General features: G+C 40.3%; 1 protein-coding gene across 1 annotated transcript in view; it reads left to right on the top strand.

The window, feature by feature from the left end:
- Nucleotides 1-14,438, top strand: part of LOC129822734 (anion exchange protein 2-like) — a 126,463-nt gene that overhangs the window by 35,899 nt on the left and 76,126 nt on the right. The window lies entirely within an intron of this gene.

Below are 14,438 nucleotides of genomic sequence, written 5' to 3'. Positions count from 1 at the left end.
GCAAATGAAAGGTACACATCTTGTGAATCCAGCCAACATGTCCGATTTTTAAAAATGTTTTACAGCGAAAACAGCACGTATATTTATGTTAGCTCACCACCAAATACAAAAAAGGACAGACATTTTTCACAGCACAGGTAGCATGCACAAAGCCAACCTAACTAACCAAGAACCAACCAAACTAACCAAGAAACAACTTCATCAGATGACAGTCTTATAACATGTTATACAATAAATCTATGTTTTGTTCGAAAAATGTGCATATTTGAGGTATAAATCAGTTTTACATTGCATCTACAATCACAGCTACCGTCAGAAATAGAACCGAAGCAGCCAGAGTAATTACAGACACCAACGTCAAATACCTAAATACTCATCATAAAACATTTCTGAAAAATCGATGGTGTACAGCAAATTAAAGACAAACATCTTGTGAATCCAGCCAATATTTCCGATTTTTTTAAAAGTGTTTTACAGCGAAAACACAATATAGCATTATATTAGCTTACTACAATAGCCTACCACACTACCGCATTCATTCATCAAGGCACGTTAGCGATAGCAATAGGCACGATAGCGAATTAACCAGCAAGATATATAATTTGACTAACCTTGATAAGCTTCATCACATGACAGTCCTATAACATCAGGTTATACATACACTTATGTTTTGTTCGAAAATGTGCATATTTAGAGCTGAAATCAGTGGTTATACATTGTGCTAACGTAGCATCTTTTTCCCACAACGTCCGGATATTTTTCTGACACTTTTTCTGACACACATATTCTGACCAAATAACTATTCATAAACATAACTAAAAAATACATGTTGTATAGGAAGTGATAGATACACTAGTTCTTAATGCAATCGCAGTGTTAGAATTCAAATAATAACTTCATTACGATATGCAGTTTACGTTATGGCGAGAGAGTACCCAAAACCTGGCCGCAAACGACTAGTTCACATGTACGACAGATATATGAAATAACATTAAAAAATGGGTCCTACTTTTGCTGATCTTCCATCAGAATGTTGTACAAGGGGTCCTTTGTCCAGAACAATCGTTGTTTGGTTTTAGAACGGCCTTTTCCCCTCTCGATTTAGCAAGCACACTTGCCAAGTGGCACGAATCTCTCCATCGTCAACAAACTCAGAGAACGGAACACGGCAAAACTCCCGAAAATTTTTCAATAATCTGATTAAACTATATTGAAAAACATACTTTACGATGATATTGTCACATGTATCAAATAAAATCAAAGCCGGAGATATTAGTCGTCCATAACGACAGCTTATCAGAAGGCAAATCCAGGTCCCTTCACGCGCTCTCCAGAAAACAGGAAACTGGTGACATGTCATGCCGAGAGCTATTATTCGACACCAGATCAAGTTACACACTCCATTTCTTCTCTCACTGCTTGTCGACATCTAGTGGAAGACGTATGAAGTGCATGTATTCTAATATATATCAAGGACCTTTATAGGCAGGGCCTAGAACAGAGCATCGATTTCAGATTTTCCACTTCCTGTCAGGAAGTTTGCTGCAAAAGGAGTTCTGTTTTACTCACAGATATAATCAAACGGTTTTAGAAACTAGAGAGTGTTTTCTATCCAATAGTAATAATAATATGCATATTGTACGAGCAAGAATTGAGTACGAGGCCGTTTGAAATGGGCACAATTTTCCCCCAAAGTGAAAACAGCGTCCTCAACAGGTTAACCTCTACAGAGTACCTAACCCGGATCCGGGAGCACCCCCCACACCCCCCACACTGATTAGCATCGCTAGCATAGCGTCACAATTAAATAGTAGCATCTAAATATCATTAAATCACAAGTCCAAGACACCCAATGAAAGACACAGATCTTGTGAATAAAACCACCATTTCAGATTTTTTAAATGTTTTACAGGGAAGACACAATATGTAAATCTATTAGCTAAACACGTTAGCAAAATGACACCATTTTCTTACTCCAACAGTTTCTTACTCCATCAGGTGCTATCACCAATTCGGCTAAACTAAGATATTGATAGCCACTAACCAACAAACAAATTCTTAAGATGACAGTCTGATAACATATTTATGGTATAGCATAGTTTTTTTTTTTTAAATGTGCATTTTTCAGGTATAAATCACAGTTCTACATTGCAGCTGCAATCTGATATAGTGCTGATGCAGCTAGAACAATTACAGAGACCAACGTTATATAACTAATTACTTGTCTTAAAACATTTCAGAAAAAATACACAGCGTACAGACATTGAAAGCCCAACATCTGGTGAATCCAAACAATATTTCAGATTTTTTAAATGTTTTATAGCGAAAACAAAATGTAGCGCTAAATTAGCATAACCAGGCCAGCCAGAACCAGCTGGACGCGCGCGACCAGTTCACATGCACGACAGATATATGAAATAACATCGTAAATTGGGTCTTACTATTGCTGGTCTTTCATCAGAATGTTGATCAAGGTGTCCTTAGTCCTGATGAGTCGTTCAATCCATTCACAATGGCAACTTCCCCTCTTCATTTAGCCTGGGTACTGGTCGACTGGCACGGCCCCTGTCCAAAGTTAAAAAACTCAAAGAACGGAACACGGCAAAACTCCCGAAAAAATTCTAATAATCTGATTAAACTATATTGAAAAAACATACATTACGGTGATATGGTCACATGTATCAAACAAACTTCGACACGGAGATAGTTTTCATCCGTAACGTCAGCATAACAAAAGTCAATGGCTTCTCTAAAACGCGCATCTCAGGAAACCGGAAGTTGTCGGTCACGCTAAAGAAATAGGTCTTATTTCACGTCAGTACAAGATAAACAAAACATTTCTCCTCTGACGTCTTCCAGACACCCAGAGGAAGAAGAAGGAAGTGTGTTTCGGGTCATAGGTCGCGTGACCATATATAGGCAGAGCTTTGAAGCGAGCATACACATCTTGCAATCTTCTTCTGGCTCAGGGAAAGTGCTGTGAAATGACCTGTGTTTGACTCAGAGACAAAATTGGAACGGTTTTAGAAACCATAGCTTGTTTTCTATCCAATGCTATATGGTTATATGCATATAGTAACAGCAATAATTGAATAAGAGGCAGTTTTATCTGTAGAGGCAATTATGCTAATGTGAAAACAGCACCCCCTGTATTCTCAAGAAGTTAAGGTATTTGTAAACATTAATAATCGATCAAATTGAAGACGGGTCTATCTGTTTTCAATACAGGAGGTCAACAAACTAACGCTACTTCTCTAGTCTTGCGCAACTCTCAAACAGTACACATAACGTTACACTGTTTCCAGATGGCCGTTCTCCTTCATTGCACAAAGGAATAACCTCAACCTATTTCCAAAGCCTGGTGACATCCAGTGGAAGCGGTAGTAACTGCAAACAGGGTGATTAGAAATCTAGTCTCCCAATGAAAACTCATTGAACAGACGGTGACCTCAAAAAAAAATAATCTGAATGGTTAGTCCTCTGGGTTTTGCCTGCTACATAAGTTCTGTGATACTCACAGACATGATTCAAACAGTTTTAGAAACTTCAGAGTGTTTTCTATCCAAATCTACTAATAATATGCATATCTTATAATTTGGGGATGAGTAGAAGGAAGTTGAAATTGGGCACGCTATTTATCCAAAAGTGAAAATGCTGCCCCCTATCCTAGAGAAGTTAAAGAAAAAACATCAAACATTTTCTACATGTTGTATCCCAGGTTCCCAGAACATTCCTTTATCAAAAGAATTCACGTGTTTAATTAAAACTCAGAAAACACAACTTCTAAAATTCCATATGTGTGTGTACCCCTTTAAGATATCATCTCTCTAGAAAAAATGGAAATCTCCTCAACCCGAGGTTAAAATAATGTACTTTAAATCTATGAAAATCCTCTACTTAACATACTACTTGACTAGTTTGACCCAAGCTTGCTTTGCAACATTAAAACCCATTCAGTCTGTCTGCAAACAGTCTTTTAAAAGGCTTGATAAGAATACCCTGCCATTAGACATACACGACTGAGATTAATGTGCACTGTCCCTGCAAAATAAAATTAACTCAGCCTGCAATCCACTTTACTGACCTGACATTGTTCCACGTAATGGAAACAGATTAGAATGTTAAAATACATTAACTTCCTGTTCAAATTCACTGGTGTTTCCTAAACAATCAAACCAAGAAAACAATAATCAAAAACTATCACGAATCGTAAAGGTTTTAACTATTCAGACCTGTATTCCTCTCAGCCAAATATAAACCAACTCCCCTATTCTTTACACTTGCCTTCTTACTTTCTTTTCCGGGCTTCAGACAGCCAGGTATCTAACCCTCGGCCTGCTGTTTCCCTGACATAAGACGTGTGTAGTTAGTCATCTACTTCATCATTAATTCAAATTTTTCTACATCTAGACGTCTCTCAAATTTGTACTTCTTTCTCCATTTTGGGCATTCAATTTACCTCTCATCCCCGGTTAATTTCGGGACCTCCTTTGAGGATTTACTACCCATGTTATTTAATTAACTTTCCTTGTTATTCTGCTTCTTCTCACGATCTATGTGCTTTTAAAACTCTGTGCGCTGTTTACCGTTATTATCCTTAACCTATGTTGATAAATACCTCCCGTTAATCTTTCCTTGAATTTTAGAATAATTATTTGTATGAATCCTGATATATTATTTAGATCTCACAATTATACAACTATAAGTTCTACTTATTTTTAGTTGTTCCTTGTGACTTTTGACTGATAGATATATCTATGTGTGTGCTTTTAAAATTTTGATTAAATTACTCCTATGTGTCTCACTATTGATGTGTATGTCACTACTCCCTATGTGTGTGCTCACCTGCTATGCTCACAATCTATGTGTATTTTTTTTTTACATATGTGTATCTATATTAAGTCTCTGATCTATGTGTGTGCTTTCTACCGTTATCCAATTACTATAGTTATGTTCTATGGTATATTCTCACACTCTGTGTATGTGCTAACCTATGTGTGTTTCTCCTGTCTGGAAACTTTTTCTATAGAGGTGTCTTTCGATAGGACATTAGGTCTCACTCGTATACAACCTATAAGCTATTTTCCAGGGGTCGTAAATCCCTAGTCAGCAGCCTATTTTTCTGTTGTTCCTCGGGACTTATTGACGTTAATACCTCGTATCTCACACCGCTATATTAGGCTTCCCTTTCCTCCTTTTGGACTTTATTTCAGTATTGTTTTTTGAATCGGATCTATGGTCAATTCACTCTTGTTAATTGACCCTTCAAGTTATTTGTTCGCATAGAATTACCGTTCTATCTCACAAACCTGAGCCAATATCCTCACAATTTAGGATTTTATTTAGGTATGTCTTTTGAATTGGATCTATGGCTAATTTACCACATGTTAATTAACCATTTTATTTGCACAAACTCCCCGTCCTCTCACAGCACCTATTTAATATCCCTTCTTAATATCCCTCAAATAACCTTTCGGCCATTCCTCACAGACCTCAATTATTAAGCTATTTTTATTTATGGTAGTGCACATGTACCTCAGGGCATTGCGGACCTGCTCCCTCAATTGATTTTGGTTAATACACAAAGTAAAAGCCTCCTAGTGAATCTGTTTAGAATAACCAAGCTTCTATTATTGATATATTCTAAGTATTTAGAACATCAAATCAAAGATATCTTAAATCATTCCCCCAAATTCGTGAATAAAGATTACTGACCTTCGTCTTGAAGACTGGGAAAATCAATGTTGGTTGGATCCCATCACTGTCTCTGCCGACCTTAGATATATATATATATATATATATACCGGCCTGTTATGGAACCCCAATGTCAGGGGACAGGTCTTTAATTTACTGGTCAACGACCCGCTCATGTACTTTTTTTCGACGTGGTACCTTCGGACAGCAGGGACCGGTATTGGGATTCGGCTCGAAGGACCAAATTGTTCTCTCCCAAATCTCTGAGGCCTAGCCAGGTCGGCACCTAATTTTGCTCAGACGTCTGTGTTTAAGATACTATAAAGATATATTGTACAGATATATTGTTTTACCCTAATTCTGACTAAAACTACACATCATTAATAATAATTGTATTATTGTAATCCATTTCATACAATTATAAGGATTCAGAGTGGAATTATTTCATCATCTTTCAACATTTAAATTAATTTATCAAATTATTACACTCTAGATCAGCTAGACGCAGGGAAAAGTGTGCAAGGCTGTATCGAATGCGTCAGTCTGTCACCTTGATTACTCAACATTTTCTCTCTACCTGTGCACCTATGTTGTAAACTTTCATTCATAGGCTAGGTTGTAGCAACCTCATGATGGGTATAGGGAAAATTCAGTGTCATGTAGTAGCCTAAACCTATCAATGTTACATTGAGCTGGGTGATTGGAATATGAATGAGTCATCCAAAATGCTGTAATAGATAAGGCAATAAAGAAATAAAATCAAACTTGACCAAAACAATGGAATTGCCATGGAAATGTGTGGGGGAAAAGGCCACTGGGGAACGATCTCGAATCTCCTTGCCCCCCAGCAAAATGAGCCTACATTTAGGCTATTGTGTTATATGTATTTTACAATATGTTGAGGTAAAAATTGGAGTATAATGCTTGTATGGATGTCAACCCCAACACATGTTCATGTCATCGTCACCAATCAACTGCATTAGTTAAAAACAACTGACTACGACCACCAATTTCTGTATGCTGGCTATGTTAACCAGCTTATATGAATGGGAGTTAGCATTTAGCAGTCGCTTCTAAACCTGAAAGGGACAACTTCTAAATGTCATGCAGCGAAAACAGCCAAATATATTCAAATTGAACTTAACAGGCCTACAATGTGGTTAATTACAATACATAAATCATGACAGATTTAACAAATATCCACTTAGTTGAATGTGCACCAATCTGGTCAATGGCATGTGTTCGTTCCATCGACCTCTTTACTGCATCTATGCAAAGGACCTGTAGATCAATGACTGTCAACATAATTACACCCTTAGTTGGACACTGAAGGAGAGGATGCAGTTGTCACAAGATTTAGGTATTTTTGGAGGATAGAAAGTAATTGGAGAAAAAATAAAATTGGAGATCCGGCAATTCGTAATGTTTGAATACATTTTTTCTGACCGACGCATGCTACGTTGGGATCGGTTCGGGGTCCTGTGGACCGATGCACTCATTTCTTACGCATCGGTCTCCGGTTCAAATGTTTATCAGTGAATCCCTCTTCCCTCTATTGTGTATATAAAATCTTCACTGTTAATTGTGGTGACTACTCAAATTAATCTGAGTACCTGAGTCCTTGCCGCTCCTTGTCATTGCCAAAGAGTCTGGCCTTTTTGGCAATCTCAACGTTCAATATGTGCCAGACTTACGGCAGAGTTGCTCATTGGTTGTTGGAATTAACATTAATATTTTCCATGACAACGTGAAGCCTCAAATAGAATTGTAATTTATAACAAACATTTAGTTCTTAGCTTGGCAAGTTTTTGTATTTTGAGGCTTAAAATCAAAGCTTTTGGAATTGCAGTATGTATTTACTATGAGAATTTAGATGTGATTTAGCAACTTTTGACAGGCTAGTTTCGTTTGGACCAATGGGGTATGATAAGAACTGGACACTGGGTCCAAGATGTCCGACTGTTGTTTTTAACATCACATGCGCACTAGCACTCAGTGCACACAGGGAGCAGCCTATAGCTCAGTTCGAGCAGCGACGATGTCGTTACATCATCCAAAAACATGGCAGACATTGGATGAATAGAAATGGTATCTTTGGCTGTGAGTGATTTTAAAAATAAATAAAAAATCCACAGCAACTATTTCAGTAATTCAATGGATGTTTTGTGCCCAAAGGTGATGACTAAATTGTCTTTATTAGGAATTTTCAAATCTGTCTTTTCTATGTGGCCGTCAGTGGAAATTGTCTTTCTGGGCCGGCGTCAGTGCCGAAGCGAAACTGTAGGAGCAGTCAAAACCACCCTTCTAGACCGGAACCCTGACCCATTGGTCTGGACAAACAAAATGTTTTTGCTTAGCAACCGGATACCAACAAAGTGATGGAGTTCCAATATTTACATAGTTGAAGTGATTGGAGGATAGCTGTGAGGGTGATCGAATCAGGATCAAATCTTCTGTTCTCCTCGAGCTCATTAATGAATGTTCATATTTGTAGAATGCGGAAAGGCCAGTCTCTTTAGCGCATGACCGGGGATTAGCTAGAAGCTGGTACCCAGGCTAACTAGGAATAGGCTACAGCACTGGTTAGTATCTGAGGGAACATGGCATTTGTTTGTGAACTCAGCCAAAAAAAGTGTCACTTTTTTCAGGACCCTGTCTTTTCAAAGATAATTTGTAAAAATCCAAATAACTTCACAGATCGATATTGTAAACACTGTTTCCCATGCTTGTTCAATGAACCATAAACAATTAATGAACATGCACCTGTGGAACGGTCATTAAGACACAAACAGCTTACAGACAGTAGACAATTAAGGTCACAGTTATGAAAACTTGGGGATACACGAAAGAGGCCTTTCTACTGACTCTGAAAAACACCAAAAGAAAGATGCCCAGGGTCCCTGCTCATCTGTGTGAACGTGCCTTAAGCATGCTGCAAGGTGGTATGAGGACTGCGGATGTGGCCAGGGCAATAAATTGCATTGTCCGTACTGTGAGACGCCTAAGACAGCGCTACAGGGAGACAGGACGGACAGCTGATCATCCTCGCAGTGGCAGACCACATGTAACAACACCTGCACAGGATTGGTACATCTGAACATCACACCTGCGGGACAGGTACAGGGTGGCAACAACTGCCCGAGTTACACCAGGAACGCACAATCCCTCAATCAGTGCTCAGACTGTCCGCAATAGGCTGAGAGAGGCTGGACTGAGGGCTTGCAGGCCTGTTGTAAGGCAGGTCCTCACCAGACATCACCGGCAACAACGTCGCCTATGGGCACAAACCCACCGTTGCTGGACCAGACAGGACTGGCAAAAAGTGCTCTTCACTGATGAGTCGCGGTTTTGTCTCACCAGGGGTGATGGTCGGATTCGTGTTTATCAGTCAAGGAATGAGCGTTACACCGAGGCCTGTACTCTGGAGCGGGATCGAGGTGGAGGGTCCGTCATGGTCTGGGCGAGGTGTCACAGCATTATCGGACTGAGCTTGTTGCCATTGCAGGCAATCTCAACGCTGTGCGTTACAGGGAAGACATCCTCCTCCCTCATGTGGTACCGTTCCTGCAGGCTCATCCTGACATGACCCTTCAGCATGACAATGCCATACTGCTTGTTCTGTGTGTGATTTCCTGCAAGACAGGAATGTCAGTGTTCTGCCATGGCCAGCGAAGAGCCCGGATCTCAATCCCATTGAGCACGTCTGGGACCCTTTGGATCGGAGGGTGAGGGCTAGGGCCATTTCCCCCCCCCCCCCCCAAGATATGTCCGGGAATTTGCAGGTGCCTTGGTGGAAGAGTGGGGTAACATCTCACAGCAAGAACTGGCAAATATGGTGCATTCCACGAGGAGATGCACTGCAGTACTTAATGCAACTGGTGGCCACACCAGACACTATTCCATTTCTGTTAGTCACATGTCAATGGAAGATGTTCAGTTTATGTCTCATTTGTTGTATCGTTTTATGTTCATACAAATATTTACACAAAGTTATCTAAGGGACAGCTCACACTTGAGCAGAAGTGATAGCCTGCATCTTATAGGGTTTTACAGGATTAGCCTATCTTAAAACAAGTTGTTTCGAGAAAGATAAACACTGTCCTTGAAACAGGAGTCGCCTACGCTAATATAGCTTAAGCATAGGCTACATCAAATCTTAAGTAGCCTATACTTTATTTATTTATTATGGGGTCCAACAAAATCAAGGCAGTTTATACAATTTTAAAACATTACAATAAATTCACAGATTTCACAACACACTGTGTGCTGTTGACTTTGTCATTGAGGTTTCCACATTATAATTGTCTATTTTTGGAATGGTATTTTTATTGGGAGGTTTTGTTTCTAATTGAAACTGCAGTCTTTTGATTGAAGTACAGCGCGTTCGGAAAGTATTCAGACCCTTAACTTTTTCCACATTTCGTTTCGGCCTTATTCTAAAATTGATGAGGATTTTTTATTTATTTAATCCATCTACACATCATAAGGTAGTAAAGCAATAATGACAAATAACCAATATTGACATTTCCTCGAATGTATAAGAAAATGATTAAATAACTTGATTACAATAGTATTCAGACCCTTTTCCATGAGACTCGAAATTGATCTTAGGTGCATTTTGTTTCTATTGATCTTCCTTGATGTTTCTACAACTTGATTGGAGTCCACCTGTGGTACATTCTATTGATTGGTCACAGACCTGTCTTTATAAGGTCCCACAGTTGACTGCGTGTCAGAGCAAAACCAAGCCATGGGGTTGATTTGAATTGTCCGTAGAGCTCCGAGACAGGATTGTGACAAGGCACAGATCTGGGGAAGGGTGCGAAAAAATGTCTGCAGCATTGAAGGTCACCAAAAACACAGTGGCCTCCATCATTCTTAAATGGAAAAAGTTTGGAATCACCAAGACTTATCCTAGAGCTGGCTGGCCGCCCAGCCAAACTGAGCAATCAAGGGAGAAGGGCCTTGGTCAGAGAGGTGACCAAGAACCCGATGGTCACTCTCACAGAGCTCCAGAGTTCCTCTGTGGAGATGGGAAACCTTCCAGAAGGACAACCATCTGCAGCACTCCACCAATCAGGCCTTTATGGTGGAGTGGCCAGACGGAAGCCACTCCTCAGTAAAAGGCACATGACAGCCCGCTTGGACTTTGCCAAAGGACACCTAAAGGACTCGGACAATGAGAAACAATATTCTCTGGTCTGATGAAATCAAGATTAAACTCTTTGGCCGTAATGTCAAGCATCACGTCTGGAGGAAACCTGTCACCGTCTACGTTGAAGCATGGTGTTGGCAGCATCGAACTGGGGGGATGTTTTTCAACGGCAGGGACTGGGAGACTAGTCCGGAGCAAGTCCGGCTTCAGGACAATTCTCTGAATGTCCTTGTGGCCCAGCCAGAGCACAGACTTGAACCCGATTCGAACATCTCTGGAGAGACCTGAAAGTAGCTGGGCAGCGACGCTGCCCACCCAACCTGACAGAGCTTGAGAGGATTTGTAGAGAACAATGAGGAACTCCACAAAAACATATGTGCCAAGCTTGTAGCATCATACCCAAGAAGACTTGAGACTGTAATCGTTGACAAATGTGCTTCAACAAAGTACTTAGTAAAAGGTCTGAATACTTATGTAAAATGTTATTTCATTCTTAATACTTTGGTAGACTTTTTTTTTTACCCTCTTTTTTTCTCAACCCATTTTCTAAGTATCCAATTGGTAGTTACAGTCCTGTCCCATCGCTGCAACTCCCGTATGGACTCGGGAGTCCGTACGGGAGTATGGAATTGATGAGGGAAAAAACTATTGAATACATTTTAGAATAAGGCTGTAACGTAACAATGTGGAAAAAGTCAAGCAGTCTGAATACTTTCCGTGTGCATGTAATCTGTGGTCCATACTTGTATGCCACACAATTGAAAGGCCTAAAATTGTCTCTGCTACTGACACACATGTTTTATCTACAACACTTGAATTGAGGCTTTCAAGAGTTATGGGCTTGTCTTGTGGATCAAGGCTACAAAAAGCTTTTAATAGACTTGAACGATACTCTTCATGTTATATTATTTGTAGATATCACTACTTCTGCAATAACCACTCTTAACTGAGCAGCTGTTAGACTTGGCTTTGCTATAAGCGTAGTCTTATAGCTTATTGTACATTGCGTGACCCAAGTTCTATAATTTCACAGAGGGGTCATGCTGTGCAGGTCATACAGGCCTAGAAGGTACAACTCTTATGAAATATAATGGGTATTGACTGCAGTTATTTCAAAACTGAGGAACTTGCCCTAGGGGGGCTTTTAATTGACTCTATTGACTTGTTTTCAGAGCAGGTACAAAGATTTTGACCAGAACAATAGTTTAAGTGGACACAGTGCACATGTTAGTCCAACTTGATTCCCATGTCTGAAGAATTGGAAAGCTTACTGGGAGACCTTAATTGTTCTTTTCATCAAGCAGTATTAAGTTATTTCATGGAACATGAAGGATTTGTACAGTAGTTGAAGCTATGCCACTGGTGGCCTGAAGTTATAAATGCCTACTCTTGAGTTACCTGTCAACTGGAACTGCTATTTAAATAATTTGTGATATTTTAAAATTTCAACACAGTGCCATATTTAATTTTGAATGGTTGACAGCTCTCACTGATAGATTGCATGTGCAAGAAGGGGGAATCTCCATGATGGAGGATTTCGTGTTATTATACATTGCTCAAAACAAAGGGAACACTTAAACAACACAATGTAACTCCAAGTCAATCACACTTCTGTGAAATCAAACTGTCCACTTAGGAAGCAACACTGATTGACAATAAATTTCACATGCTGTTGTGCAAATGGAATAGATAAAATGTGGAAATTATAGGCAATTAGCAAGACACCCCCAATAAAGGAGTGGTTCTGCAGGTGGTGACCACAGACCACTTCTCAGTTCCTATGCTTCCTGGCTGATTGTGTCACGCCTGCTCCCACTCCCCCTCTCTGGTGTTCGAGGGGGCCAGGCTGTCCATCATCACGCGCATCAGCGCTTCATTGGACTCACCTGGCCTCCTCTATATCTGTCTATTCCTCAGTTTGATCCCCATGTCAGCATTAATGTCGTTATGTTTCCCTTGTCCAGACGCTGTCCGTGTTTTGTTTCATGTCTGTTATTTATTAAATATTCACTCCCTGTACTTGCTTCTCGTCGCCCAGCGGCTGTCCTCACAGCCTAGTATAGGCCTTTCCACTGCACAATTTGGCTCTACATTGATTTATTTTCATTGTGATTGCTGTAATTTCTGTTCTTCGTTGTGTAATAATTATAGCATTACTATGATAATATTATCATAATGGTAATTAGTCTCTTGCCCTGGGGTGCATAAGCCGTTTCCCATGGTTGTGTTGTCGATGTACTTTGATCAACAGTGGGGAAAAAATTATTTACTCGGTAGGGGTCTAGTTTTACTAAAAGTGCATCTCAAATGGCATCCTATTCCCTACATTGCACACAACTAAGTGCACTATAGAGGGAATAGGGTGCTCTTTTGGACGCAGTCTAAGAAAGTAATATTTAAGTACATCAAGGCTTTTCTTTATGGGGCAGCTTGACATAGTAGTTCGCCTCATATCAAATTTGATTCAAATCAAACTATTTGTCACATGCGCCGATTACAACAAGTGTAGACCTTACCGTGAAATGCTTACTTACAAGCCCTTAACCAACAGTGCAGTTCAAGAAAGAGTTAAGAAAATATTTACCAAATAATTTAAAACCTTTGTTTAACACAATACAATAACGAGGCTACATACCTCGTCAATGTGCAGGGGTAAAGGTTAGTCGAGGTAATTTGTACATGTAGGTAGGGGTGAAGTGACTATGCATAGATGATAAACTGCGAGTAGCAGAAGTGTACAAAACAAATGGAGTTTAAACAAAGGTTTTAAATTATTTGGTAAATATTTTCTTAACTCTTTCTTGAACTGCACTGTTGGTTAAGGGCTTGTAAGTAAGCATTTCACGGTAAGGTCTACACTTGTTGTAATCGGCGCCCCCCCCCCCGTCTTATGGCTTGGGGGTTGAAACTGTTAAGGATCCTTTTGATCCTAGGCTTGGCACTCTGGTACCGCTTGCCGTACGGTAGCAGAGAGCACAGTCTATGACTTGGGTGACTGGAGTCTTTGACAATGTTTGGGGGGCCTTCCTCTGACACTGCCTAATATTTAGGTCCTAGATGGCAGGAAGTTTGGCCCCAGTGATGTACTGGGCCGTACGCACTACCCTCTGTACTGCCTTACGGTCAGATGCCGAGCAGTTGCCATACCAGGCGGTGATGCAACAGGTCAGGATGCTCTCGATGGTGCAGCTGTATAACTTTTTGAGGATCTGGGGACCCATGCCAAATCTTTTTGACATGGGTGTTGTCGTCCCCTCGTCGGTCTAGGGTATCCGGGAGGATGCTGTTGACGTGAGCTATTACCAGCCTTTCAAAGCACTTCATGGCTACCGAAGTGAGTGCTACGGGGTGGTTATCATTTTGGCAGGTTACCTTCGCTTCCTTGGGCACAGGGACTATGGTGATCTGCTTAAAACATGTAGGTAATACAGACTCGGTCAGGGAGGTTGAAAATGTCAGTAAAGACACTTGCCAGTTGGTCCGCGCATGCTTTAAGTACACGTCCTGGTAATCCGTCTGGCCCGCGGCTTTGTGAATGTTGACCTGTTTAAAGGTCTTGCTCACATCGGCTACCGAAAGCGTTTTCACA

This window comes from Salvelinus fontinalis, chromosome 25 (assembly GCF_029448725.1).
Source record: "Salvelinus fontinalis isolate EN_2023a chromosome 25, ASM2944872v1, whole genome shotgun sequence".
Taxonomy (NCBI): Eukaryota; Metazoa; Chordata; class Actinopteri; order Salmoniformes; family Salmonidae; genus Salvelinus; species Salvelinus fontinalis.
This window is presented reverse-complemented; position numbering and strand designations above follow the sequence as displayed.